The following is a 12,289-nucleotide window of genomic DNA, read 5'->3' as shown; positions in this document are numbered from 1 at the left end:
TTTTTTCACATAAGAGGAAAAAATGGAACAGTTGTGTAAAAAGAAAAAAAGGAGGATAGGGGTAATAGAGTTATTGTTAGTATATTAACTCTTTTCAAATATCAAAGCTGCCTCGTCTTTTCTTTAAATTAATGGAGTCTCAGTATTAGGAGCAGAAAAAAGAGGGAGCAGTGTTTGCTGGGAAGAGCACAGGACTCTGGGAAATGTAGTTGGGGAAGGGAGGAGCTCTATGCCAGAGAATTCAAAATGCCAGATGCATTTCTCAAAATGCATCAGCATCAGAAAGCATCAACTGAAGTAACGGGGAGAGAGATTTGTCCGTTTCTAACAGCAGCAAGAGAGAATTCAAATTAACGGTTGGATCTGTAAAAAGAAGGACTGATTAAAACTTCTAGTAAGGAAATCTCTGTGCTGTACTGGGAAGAAATCCCTAAATGGATGGCCCCCATACTATAGGGAAGCATATTAATTAGTTTAGAGGGTGGATGGCCATCTGTCAGTAGACTTTTGATGGTGCCCCTCTGCCTGGAAGAAGGGGGTTGGACTAGGTGGCTCTTGTGGATTCCCTCCAACTCTAGGATTGTATGAAAATGTAGCATTGGTTGATATTGGTTTCAATTGGTTAATATGAGAGATATTCAATGAGATAGCTGTTGTGACTTTGAAAAATGTTTTTGTCAAAACTTTTTAGTAAAGGTCAAGGTATTCCCCTGATGTTAAGTCTAGTCATGTCCGACTCTGGGGGTTGGTGCTCATCTCCATTTCTAAGACAAAGAGCCGACATTGTCCGTAGACACCTCCAATGTTATGTGGCCAGCATGACATCATGGAATGCCATTACCTTCCCGCTGAGGTGGTACTTATTGATCTACTTACATTTGCATGTTTTTGAACTGTTAGGTTGGCAGAAGCTGGGGCTAACAGTGGGAGCTTACCCCCTGGATTCGAACCACCAACCTTTCAGTCAGCAAGTTCAGCAGCTCAGGGGTTTAACCCACTGCACCACCAGGGGGTCCAGTTTTTAAATTATAGGGATTTTAAAAAAATTAAATCCCTAAAATTAGTAAATGTATGAATATTTCTGAAAGTTGGGGGGAATTATCCCCTGTTATCTCCTTTCATTGTATTCAACATTCAAGGAAATAGCTCATGTAGGTTTTTTTAAATGTTGTTTATAAAAACTTTGAAAATTCCCCTAAAATCCATAGATAAGTGAAACGTTCTGAAATTTGGTGGGCTAGCAGTGGTGTATATGTTCTACCATTGCAGCAAGTTTCACTTCAATGGCTTTAAAAATGAGGGAGAAAGGAGCTCATGAAATTTCCCCAATTCTAGTAATTTATGTTCAATTACTGTAATGAAATACAGTAGAGTCTCACTTATCCAACATAAACGGGCCGGCAGAACATTGGATAAGTGAAAATGTTGGATAATAAGGAGGGATTAAGGAAAAGCCTATTAAACATCAAATTATGTTATGATTTTAGAAATTAAGCACCAAAACATCATGCTTTACAATAAATGGATAGAAAAAGCAGTTCCGTACACGATAATGTTATGTAATAATTACTGTATTTATGAATTTAGCACCAAAATTTCGTAATTTATTGAAAATTTGACTACGAAAACATTGACTACTAAAAGGCAAACTGCGTTGGATAATACAGAACCTTGGATAAGTGGAGCTTGGATAAGCGAGACTCTACTGTAGTAACAAAATTTCATTGCTTTTGTTATAGTAATGAACTTTTCACTAACTATACTTTGTAAACACTGTAGAAACAAAATGCTAGTGCCTCACAGTTTTGTAATGACTTTTGAACCATTTTTAATGGATCACACATTCCTAATAGTGATTGTCCCAATTTTACCCAATAAGATTCAGAGCTTAGCAAAGTTTTGAACCTAGGTATCCCAAACCAGCATTCTAACCAAGAGGTTACAAGGCAGGCTCTCTGTATATATATCAGTCTCCCATTACTTCCAGAGTTCCTTTTCTGTAAGGTTTTAAACAAAGTGAATAAGACCTGATTGTAATTCAGGAGTGCAGATACCTTTTAGAGCTGTTTCATTTATGGGTCAGATGAATCAGTTGAAATTCTTTCATTGTATTGTCTGATGCTAATTGCTCCTTAATGAAGCCTATCTTGGTGGTGTAAAAATATCCTGAAGGATGATTTCTAGGCAAAAGGCCAGGGCTCCCCTCCCTTCTCCATACCTCACAGACATCATTGATTAATGGTGCAGCTTTGGAGTCATTATATGAACTTTTTTTGGCTTGACTTTTTCCTTAAATCAAGGAGACTAATGTAGTTCTTATTTGTATTGGGAAGTCAGAAGCACTGTCTACACTTCTTTACAAGGTGAGGGGGGAAATGGCATGCCTTGAATGTTAACAACTGTTGGATGGATTAGGAACAATTAGAGAGCAAAATGTCATGATCAGAGAGAGACATTCTTACTACTGGACAAATGCTTTTACCTCATTCCTGGATAACAATATCTGATAATGACATCTTAGGGCAGAACCATGGTGAGCAGAGTGGAAGGAATTCACAGTCACAAAATGTGACGCACCCATTATTTGGATATTACCATGTGATGGGATCAGTTGCAGTTTCTTAAATGTGTAGAAACACTGATTTTATTGCATGTAATGAAATTCCAAGTTGGATTCCTGCTAGCCGTTTTCACCAAAGAATATTAAATACTCAGAAGCCATGTACAGCTGAATTGAGAGATGATATGATAGAAATCTCAGAGGATTTATGAGGATACAAATTGAACCAGTGTGTTCACATTTCAAGAAAAAAGAGTTTCAGCTAAATATTACAAAGGTCAGACAATATGAACAATTCAATATTGGGACTATCTGCTTGAAAAGTGATTGATTTGGTTGCCAGCTCATTTCCAGGCATAATTCAGAATGCTGGTTTTCACCTATACGCCTTTGGTTCAGGTTAACTGTGTGGTTCTGCAGAGACACTATAATGCGGTTCGAAGCTGTCTTGAGGGCGGGGTGTTCACAAAATATACACCCTCAATGCACTCTACAATGCTCATCAAGAGTGATACAGTGCTTTAAAAAAGGTCCCAATAAAGTCTAAAAAAAAAAACCCTGTGTATCCCAGATTCAGGGCAAAATCATTCCACAAAATGAAAGCACATTTTAGATACCTATCTCTGTTGAAATGCAGTAAAATATGCCAAATTGGGGGTAGGGGGCTGCCAAAAACTCCAAGGCCATGGCTGGGCAGCAAGGGGCTAATAAACTCCCTGAGATGGAGAATTACTTTATTTCAATACTTTTCCTTTTTTTCACCCACATATCTCTGATGCAATCTCTTCAGGAAATTGGAAGTTTGAGGCAAGGTTTCATATTCAATGTAATCACCTTCTTTGCATGAATCCAACTCTAGATCTGTTAATCCAATCACCCTCCAATAAAGTGGTTCCTTTTCATTCATTTCCAAATTGAACTGCCCTTTATGAGCCTTTTAGAACACTGTGATTGTCTGGAGAGGCCTTTCTCTCTGTCCTATCACCTTCTCGAACTTGTTTGAAGAGAACAAGACAGAGGGCCTTCTCAGTGGCTGCTTCCAGACACCCTCCCACGAGAAGCAGGAACGGTCCCATTCCTGCTTGTGCTTGCCTTTTGTTGGAAGGTAAAAATATTGTCTGCCATATACACGGACAAAGATTGGGCTTTTAAAGGTGGTGTAATTAAGATTTTAAGGTGGGGATAAAGTTTTCATATACTGTAATTGTTTTAATGTTCAATAAATTATTTTAATGGTTTTAAATTTTTAAATTTATATTGTAAACTATTTGCATTGTTTTATTATCACTGTTTTATATTTATTGTTAGCTGCCTAGAGTCCCTATGAGACCTAAACTAGAAAGATATGTTCTCACGTCACCATCCAATATGCAACCCAAACAAGCAAAATTGTATTCATGTAAGCAGGACTGTTTCAGGGGCCTGACCCTCAACCAATAACAGAATGTATACAGGGTATACCCAGTCTGCCTCCTCTCTGCATGACCTGTCCCTCCTTATTAATGTATCTTCAGAAACTATATGTTACAACAAGAAGATAACAATACAGTGCCCTCTGCATCACAATGACTAAGAGAGAAGAATGTGTGTGTCTCCCATTGTCCAATAGCCAAATCCCAGCCAGCAAAGAGTATAAAACCCCAGTTCAAAACTGCTTCAGGGCCCTCCGACCTCTTGAGGAGAGGCACTATAGTTGGCAAACTACGATATATCTTTTTCCTGTAATTTTCAATAAACTCTTTTTAAAGAAAGGTCACTCAGATCGCTTTGCCTGCTCTCTGGCTCACACAAACTAGTCACCTTTTTGGCTTTAGGTGACACTTATATGGGGAGAAAGGTGGGATAAACATACTGTAAAGTAAAAAATAATATTGTAACAGCTTGTTAAACAGCAGTGGAATGCTCACCTATAAATATGCTGTCATAGTTAACTCCAAATATTGGCAGGGCAATACACTATATAATTTTTCAGAGCCCTTCCAATTCTGTGACTGTCTGTTTCTACAATAGTTGGGGTGCACATCCACTTTAGATTAAGCCCAAAGAGAGAGTCTGATCCAGAAATAGTGACAGTCAGATTTTGTCCACATCAAATGTGCCCTTTTCAGATGTAGCTTAAAAAACAAAACTTAGGACGCTTTCCACAAAGTTAGATTCTCACTTCAGAACATTAGCACAACACAACTAATTCAGATGGTTGGCTAAGAAATTTCTACATTTTTCACCAATCTCTCTACAAAAAAGTACCGGAAAGAAGGGAGGATAGAAGAGAGGATGAAAAGCGGAGGGTAGTTCTATGCCCCCAGCTTTAGCTTTGAACTACAGAATAACTGTGCCAGCGAGATCTTTTTTGGAAGAAAAAATATCCAAGAACAGTGCTTTTGAAGTTACCTAGAAGGAATTTTTCAGAAGCTGCTGCATGTTTTCATTGTGTGAGAGAGACTGTATCTGCAGAATGATTCCATTTAAAACCCACCCAGTTGCTGTGATAGGTTATGGTAGGTTATATTGGGTTATGAGCAGACTAAGAAAGTACATATTTCACTGTTGCAAAATGTGGTTTTACTTGCTAGAAATTTTAGTATAGTTTACAAGGATCAAATAGATGTCCAATGGAGTTCAGCAAATAAAAACGCAGTCTCCAAATTGTCAATAGAATAGATACGTTGATGCATTAGATAACTCTATGTAGATTATAATGATAGTAATAGATAAGCTTTCACACCAAAGCATGTAAACATTTTAATAAATTTGTGATAGTGTACAGCAGATCTGCATAACCTGTGGACCCCCAGGTGCTTGAGCCTCCAACTCCCAGATGCTCAGCTTGTCTAATGGTCAGGAATTCTGGGATCTGAAGTCCAAAACATCTGGAGGGCCACAGGTTGTGCAGGCCTGGTGTACAGATAACATGCTTCTCCATAAATTAAAAATGATAAACATAAAAACATCACAATGTGGATGCAATGGCCATATTGAGAAATTCAGATGTATTTTAGTTGTTCGTGGCTACAAAAGCTCAACGTGCATTGTGAATTCACTGAAAGCAAATGGAATGTTGCAAAGCTTTAGTAGGATGTAGACTGTGCTTAGGAGCCCCAGTGCCACAGTGGGTTAAACCGCTGAGCTGCTGAACTTGCTGACCAAAAGGTCACAGGTTTGAATTTGAGGAATGGAATGAGCTCCTGCTGTTAGCCCCAGCTTCTGCCAACCTATCAGTTCGAAAACAGGCAAATGTCAGTAAATCAATAGGTACCGCTCCAGTTGAAAGGTAATGGCACTCCATGCAATCATGCCAACCACATGACGTTGGAGGCATCTACGGACAACGCCAGCTCTTTAACTTAGAAATGGAGATGAGCACCAACCCCCAGAGTCAGACATGGCTAGACTTAATGTCAGTGGAAAACCTTTACCTTTACCTTAGACTGTGCCTTGGTCACTTCTGAAAACTAGGCTGTTATTTTGATGGCTACATTGAAGCATATGAGCTGATGATTTTAAGACTTAAAAATACAAGAAGGATGCACATGGAAATGCTGGGTTCTTTTTTTTTTTTTTTTAAAGAAAGCAGTGGAAAGTCCCTTCCTTCTTTACATCTGGATACTAGGAATGTGAAACTGTTTCAGCAAAATCAACCTTATTTTGCTGATTTCGACATAGTCCAGACAGATTCAGATTGGCTTGGTATTTGGTTAAATGGGATTTGGACTGAACCAGTTTCAGACATCAAAGATAAGACTGAAAAAGCCAAATAGTGTATACAGAAAGGACCAAAGTAGTGTGAGATACAGGGGTAGGAGGGAAAATACACTTCGGTCTTTAGTATCTCTAATTTTCAAATTGGTACCAGAGATTTTTTTTCACAATGAGGAGGATTGTTTGTGTAATTATATCTCCTGCAGCTCTTCATTCATTTGATATGTTTAGCTGTTAGTTGTAGATCAATGTAGAAGGGTTTCCAATGATGAATGTTGATTGTTGTTGCAGCTTGGTCTCTGTTTCTTCCTTTCCCTACCATTTATCTTGCTAATTTGAGTAACTATCTAAATCTTCTGTTTGCCCTTCTTTTTTGTTTGCTAATTTGAGTAGTAATCTGTTTATTGTGTTCCTGTGCTTGTTTTAGATAGGTAGAGGCATGGTGATTGACTGTGGTAATAGCTTCACAGTTCCTGCAAGGAAACGATCTATGCAATTATCTGTGCAATTACGGTGGAAGATGCAATCCAGGCAATATTTCTGGATGAGTTTTATATCTTTGGGAAAAATCTTCATCAGTAAGAGCACTTGTCTTTTATAAAATGGCCTGCAGAAAAAGATTTTCACATCCCAGTCTTCCTCAAGGGAGTCAGTGGTTTGAATATTGAATTGCAACCCTGGAAACCAGGGTTTGAATTCCCACCTGTCTATGGAAACCCACGAGTGACCTTTGGCAAATCACATGATCAGCCTTGAAGGACGCCAAACCTCTTTTAAATAAATCTTGGCAAGAAAAACGGTGATAGGTTTTCTTAAATGGAAATTGTAAATTACTTGAACAATATCAACAAATTTTCTCAGATGTCACTAACCATCTCCATATATCTATGACCCAGCTCTTGCTTTCAAGTGACTGCTAGTACCATAACACTGTAAGTAAATATAATACAATAAAAATACCACAGTTAGTGGAGAAATAGAATTTAATGAATGAAATTGATGTTAATTTTTAAATTTCATAATAATTTTGGTGTAATAATTATAAGTACGTAATTGGAAGGATTTCATCTTCAGTAATTAAATTGTGTGTACCTTCGTGGTATAGAGTTATTTATTATTTATTTATTTATTAGACTTGCATACCGCTACTCCCAGTTTGGCTCGGAGCGGTTTACAGAAATAGATTAAAACAATACACTTAGCTTTAAAATAACAATAAAAACAACAATAAAAACAGACATAGCCCCAAGTTTTTCACCCATCGAAAGCTTGTCGAAAGAGCAGGCTTTCTGAAAGGCAAGTAGGTTTCAGATAGTTCGAGTTTCAACTGGCAAGGCATTCCATAAATGAGGGGTTACAATCGAGAAGGCTCTCTGCCTAGAAGAAGACAAATGATAAGTCTGTATGTTAGGGACTTCAAGCAAATTTTGGTCTTCGGACCGAAGTAATCTCTGGGGTTGGTAGGGGGATAAGCGGGCCCTCAGGTATGCCGGCCCCAAACCATGTAAGGCATTAAAGGTTAGAACCAGTATCTTGAAAGTAATCTGGTACTCAATCGGTAGCCAGTGCAGCTGTTGTAGAATTGGGGTGATACACCACCTCGCTGGCACCCCAGCGAGAAGACGAGCCGCCGCATTTTGCACCAGCTTCAGTTTCCGGATCACTGACAGAGGAAGGCCAATGTAGAGGGCGTTACAGTAGTCGAGCCTCGAGATGACCGTCACCTGGATCACCGTAGCCAGGTCGTTCCTAGATAGGTAGGGAGCCAGTCGCCTAGCCTGACGTAGATGGAAAAACGCAGATCTGCTCACAGCAGAGACCTGGGCCTCCATTGTGAGCAGAGGGTCCAATAAGACACCAAGACTTTTTACAGAAGATGATGGACGTAGTGTCTCGCCATCCAGGGTAGGCAGCTGGATCTCCCTCTCACCCGGACAGCCCAGCCAAAGGATCTTCGTCTTCGCTGGATTCACCCTCAACCTGCTGGCACGCAACCATCCAGTAACGGCCTCAAGGCACTGATGGAAACTATCAGGTACGGAGTCCGGCCGGCCCTCCATCCTCAGAATGAGCTGTGTGTCATCAGTGTACTGGTGGCACTTGAGCCCAAAGCTCCATACCAGTCGGGCAAGTGGTCGCATATAGATGTTAAATAATAGAGGAGAGAGAATAGCTCCCTTTGGGACCCCACAAGTTAGCGGAGACCACTCAGAAACCATCCCTCCCCTCACCACCCGCTGTCCCCAATTCTGGAGGAAGGAGGACACCCATTTAAGGGGTATCCCCCTAACCCCCGTCATGGCTAAGCGGTGGGTCAATAGATTGTGATCGACCATATCAAATGCTGCTGTGAGATCCAATAACACGAGCAGCGCTGATCCGCCTTGATCCCTTTGGCAGCGAAGCTGATCTGTGATGGCAACTAGCACAGTCTCCGTCCCGTGCCCCCTACGGAAGCCGGACTGAAAGAGTTGGACTGGATGGCCCTTGTAGTCTTGTGATACAAATGTCATCCCCTCTTAGGTTACATTTGACATTAAGTGAACTCTTAGGTGCCTGGATTTCCTTCTCATGTCATTCATTTTAATCATTTCTTTGGTTCCTCAATGTCCCGTGTGTGTGTGTGTGTGTGTGTGTGTGTGTGTGTGTGTGTGTGTGTGTGCAGAAGTAATTATGTATTTATCTGAACATCCAACTAGCATATTTGTTTGGAAAAGTTATCATGATGATTATTATATCTTATAGTCTGTAAACTATAATTATATCTGTGTTGACTTTGGGTTGCTATTGATCATTAATTGAATATGAACCAACATCATGATTCTTCAGTACAGAGGCAAATGCTATTTTAGCCTGCACTCATGGAAATATCGAAGTCAAGCAAAATAATAGTCCCCCTATATTTTGCATTGGCCTCATTGGGAGTCTTGTGCTCAGTTCTGAGTGGCTCATTTTAAGGACATACATAAGTTGAAATGAATTCAGAGAAGGGCAACACGGAGAATAAGAGGTGTGAGGGAAGTATAGGAGTGTTTGAAGGAGTGGGGTATGTTCAGGTTGGTGAAGTAAAGGTTTAAATACCCCAAGAGATGCCATAAAGAAGAAGATGTTGTCTTGTTTTCTGTTGCCTCAGAGGATAGGACCAGGTCTAACTGTTTTAAGTTGCACGAGACTAAAATTTCAATTGAACATTAGAAGAAATTCTTGATAATGGTTTGCAATTGAGAGGTGATAGGGCAGTGCTGGCAAACCTATGACAGGTGTGGCAGGAGGGGCACACAGCACCCTCTCTCCTGGCATGTCCATTGCTGCTCGCCCCCCTGCTCGCCTGCCCGCTTGCTCACTTGCCAGCTCACCCCGCCCCCTTGCCTGCTTGCTCGCCCATCCCCCTGCTGCTTGTCCCACTCGCTTGCTCACCTCCTGCTCACCCCCCCCCCACTTACCAGCCCCCAAGCCTCCCCCCCCCCCAGTTTGGACCCTCAGTGTTTAAAATGTTCGCATCACTGTGATAAGGTCTCCTTCTCTATATGTCTTCAGAAAGAGCTAAATAGCCATCTGCTGCAGATGATTTATCTAGTGATTCTGCAAATAAATAGGGTGGGGGTGGAGCTGATGGACCACAGGACCGCGTTCCATTCCTATTATTCTTTTAAAAATGCAAATTTAGAAAAAATTTTGCAGTTTGGCAAGGTTAATAACATCCTCAGGCTCTATTGTATTTTCTAATAGCATGCAAGTGTGTGCATTGTGTGTGTTAGTGTTTGTGTGTGTGTGTGTGTGTGTGGGGGGGTTATAGCCATTTCCAATTATATGTCAACTGAATGATCAACAAAAATGTGGATTTCTGTTCATATGTGATGTCAGCCAGGGTCTTCATCACATTGGGTCAAATCTGAATTAATCTGGACTGAATTGAGGTTAGATCTGGATTTTCAAATCAGGTTCCAGATCAAAAGGAGTGGGATTAGATATACTGCTCTACCTGAAATGAAAGTGTTTCAGCTACTTAGGATGTTGGCCTCTTGATATTGATGCTTCAAAAACAAAACTAACACCAAAGAACTGAATGTACTTGTAACTACAAAAACCTTGTTGTCTATTTTAATTACCATTTAATTAAAATATGGGATATGACCTGTCACCATATAAACTAACTAGTATTTTATTATTTATTAATGATCAAAATGCATAGTTTATGTTGGTAGTATAAATGAAAAGCCCACAAGAGAGAAAAAGAAAATATTAATAAAGGATGTGCTAAATAAAGCAAACATGGAAAATATCAAACAATGAGATTAGTTACAGGGAGGGGAAAGATGCTGTTTGTTTGGAAAGAGTTCCTCTAGAGACTCTGATAGATTGTATTGAAGTTTTGCAAATTTCACAGGAATTAGTAATGTGCACCTGCAGTCCTCTGCATGTCCATAGTTGGCATGAAGCTTCCATAGGGGAATAATGTCACCTGGCCAAAAATAATATTACCTGGCTTCATAGATCATTGTCAGATGTTGAATTAATATTTTTTTTTATTGGAAAGTTGTTGGCATAGTAGTCTCAGGGAATCAATGAGACAAGGCAGACAAGGCAATAGAGCCTAAATCTGCCTAACTTCTCTCTTCTACAAAGCTCTTTAGTAACAGAGCCTGCTAGGGGAACTTTAGCTGCAGATCCTGCACTTAGAAGTGGATTGAACACTATGGCCCATGGGACATCTTCTAACTAGGATTCTATGATAGAACAAGGCTTATAAAGAAGCTCACTTTCAAAGCCATTTTATGCCCACCCAGGCCTTGAACCACATAAAGAAAAGCTGTGTGTTGCTCCAAAGCTTCCCTGAGACCTCAGAATAAACCCAGACTGAGGATCTATGTAAACGATTGGACCAGTTCTGATATGAAACTAACCACAAGTGTTTACATGGTCATCCCATATTCCTGGGGAAATAGCTGCCTAGGGCAAAGGATGATCCTTATCATCCCCTTCCTGTTCTCATCATAGCAGCAACCACCAGTTGTGACATAGGTAGTGGCCATCTCTTGTTGAACGAAGTAACATCAGACAGAGTGCAAGGGCTATCAGAGAATCTCTCTTCTGCTCTCCTCACTGGATATTTTGGTGGTGTGAAAAAGCACTTTGTTTACTTAGGAAAATCTTACCTGATTAAGGACCTCATTACATTAGGTGCCCTAACATGGGCGTCAGCAGGGAGACTCTGTAGGCAAAGTGGGAGAACAATATTTTTTATAAAAAAAAGTAGGAAAGAGAAAAGAGAAAAGGAAAAAAAACAAATAGTCAAAAAAAGTTTAAAAAGAGAGAGAGAGAAATTAAAAAATTAAAAATTAAATAAATAAATAAATAAAAATATTAAAAAATTATAGACTTCCATCTTTCTCTTGCTGTTCCTTAAGTTCATTTATAATTAATATCCCATTGTAATAATACTGTGTCCCTTCATCCTCTTCTAATCTTGGAAATAATAAACTTCAGCAGATGAGATCTAATTTTGCCTGTTTTAAATAGTCTTTGACTAGGTCCCAATTGGTTTCTTTCTTAGGTAATTCTTGATTTGGAGATAGCCAGTAAGTCAACCTATCCATATTCATAATCTCTAATACCTTATTTAACCAGTCCTCTTTTTTAGGTATTTCTTTCTGTCTCCACATTCTTGCATAAACTAGACTTGCCGCAGTAACTAAAAAGTTAAACAAAATTTATTTATTCTTGTCATTTTCAATATCCAACATTCCCGATGTAAAATGTAAAAGCTGCTTGAGCATCTTGGATTTCTGTTTTTCATTTCATGTATTTATTTTTGTGGTACAGATGTAGTTTTGACATTTTTAGTGACATAAAAACATGTGTGAGCAGGAAGTTCTGCAAATGCCTTGCATGAAAATGAAATGTTTAATTAAGAGAGGAAATTTATATCAGTGGCTTGTTGCAGCCATGCAATTGTATGATTCTTTGATTTATTTTATTTTATTTTATTAAAGGAAGCGATCAGAGAGAAAATGCAAAGTTTTGGCTTTG

This window comes from Anolis carolinensis, chromosome 2 (assembly GCF_035594765.1).
Source record: "Anolis carolinensis isolate JA03-04 chromosome 2, rAnoCar3.1.pri, whole genome shotgun sequence".
Classification (NCBI taxonomy): Eukaryota; Metazoa; Chordata; class Lepidosauria; order Squamata; family Dactyloidae; genus Anolis; species Anolis carolinensis.
Note: the sequence above shows the minus strand (reverse complement) of the source record.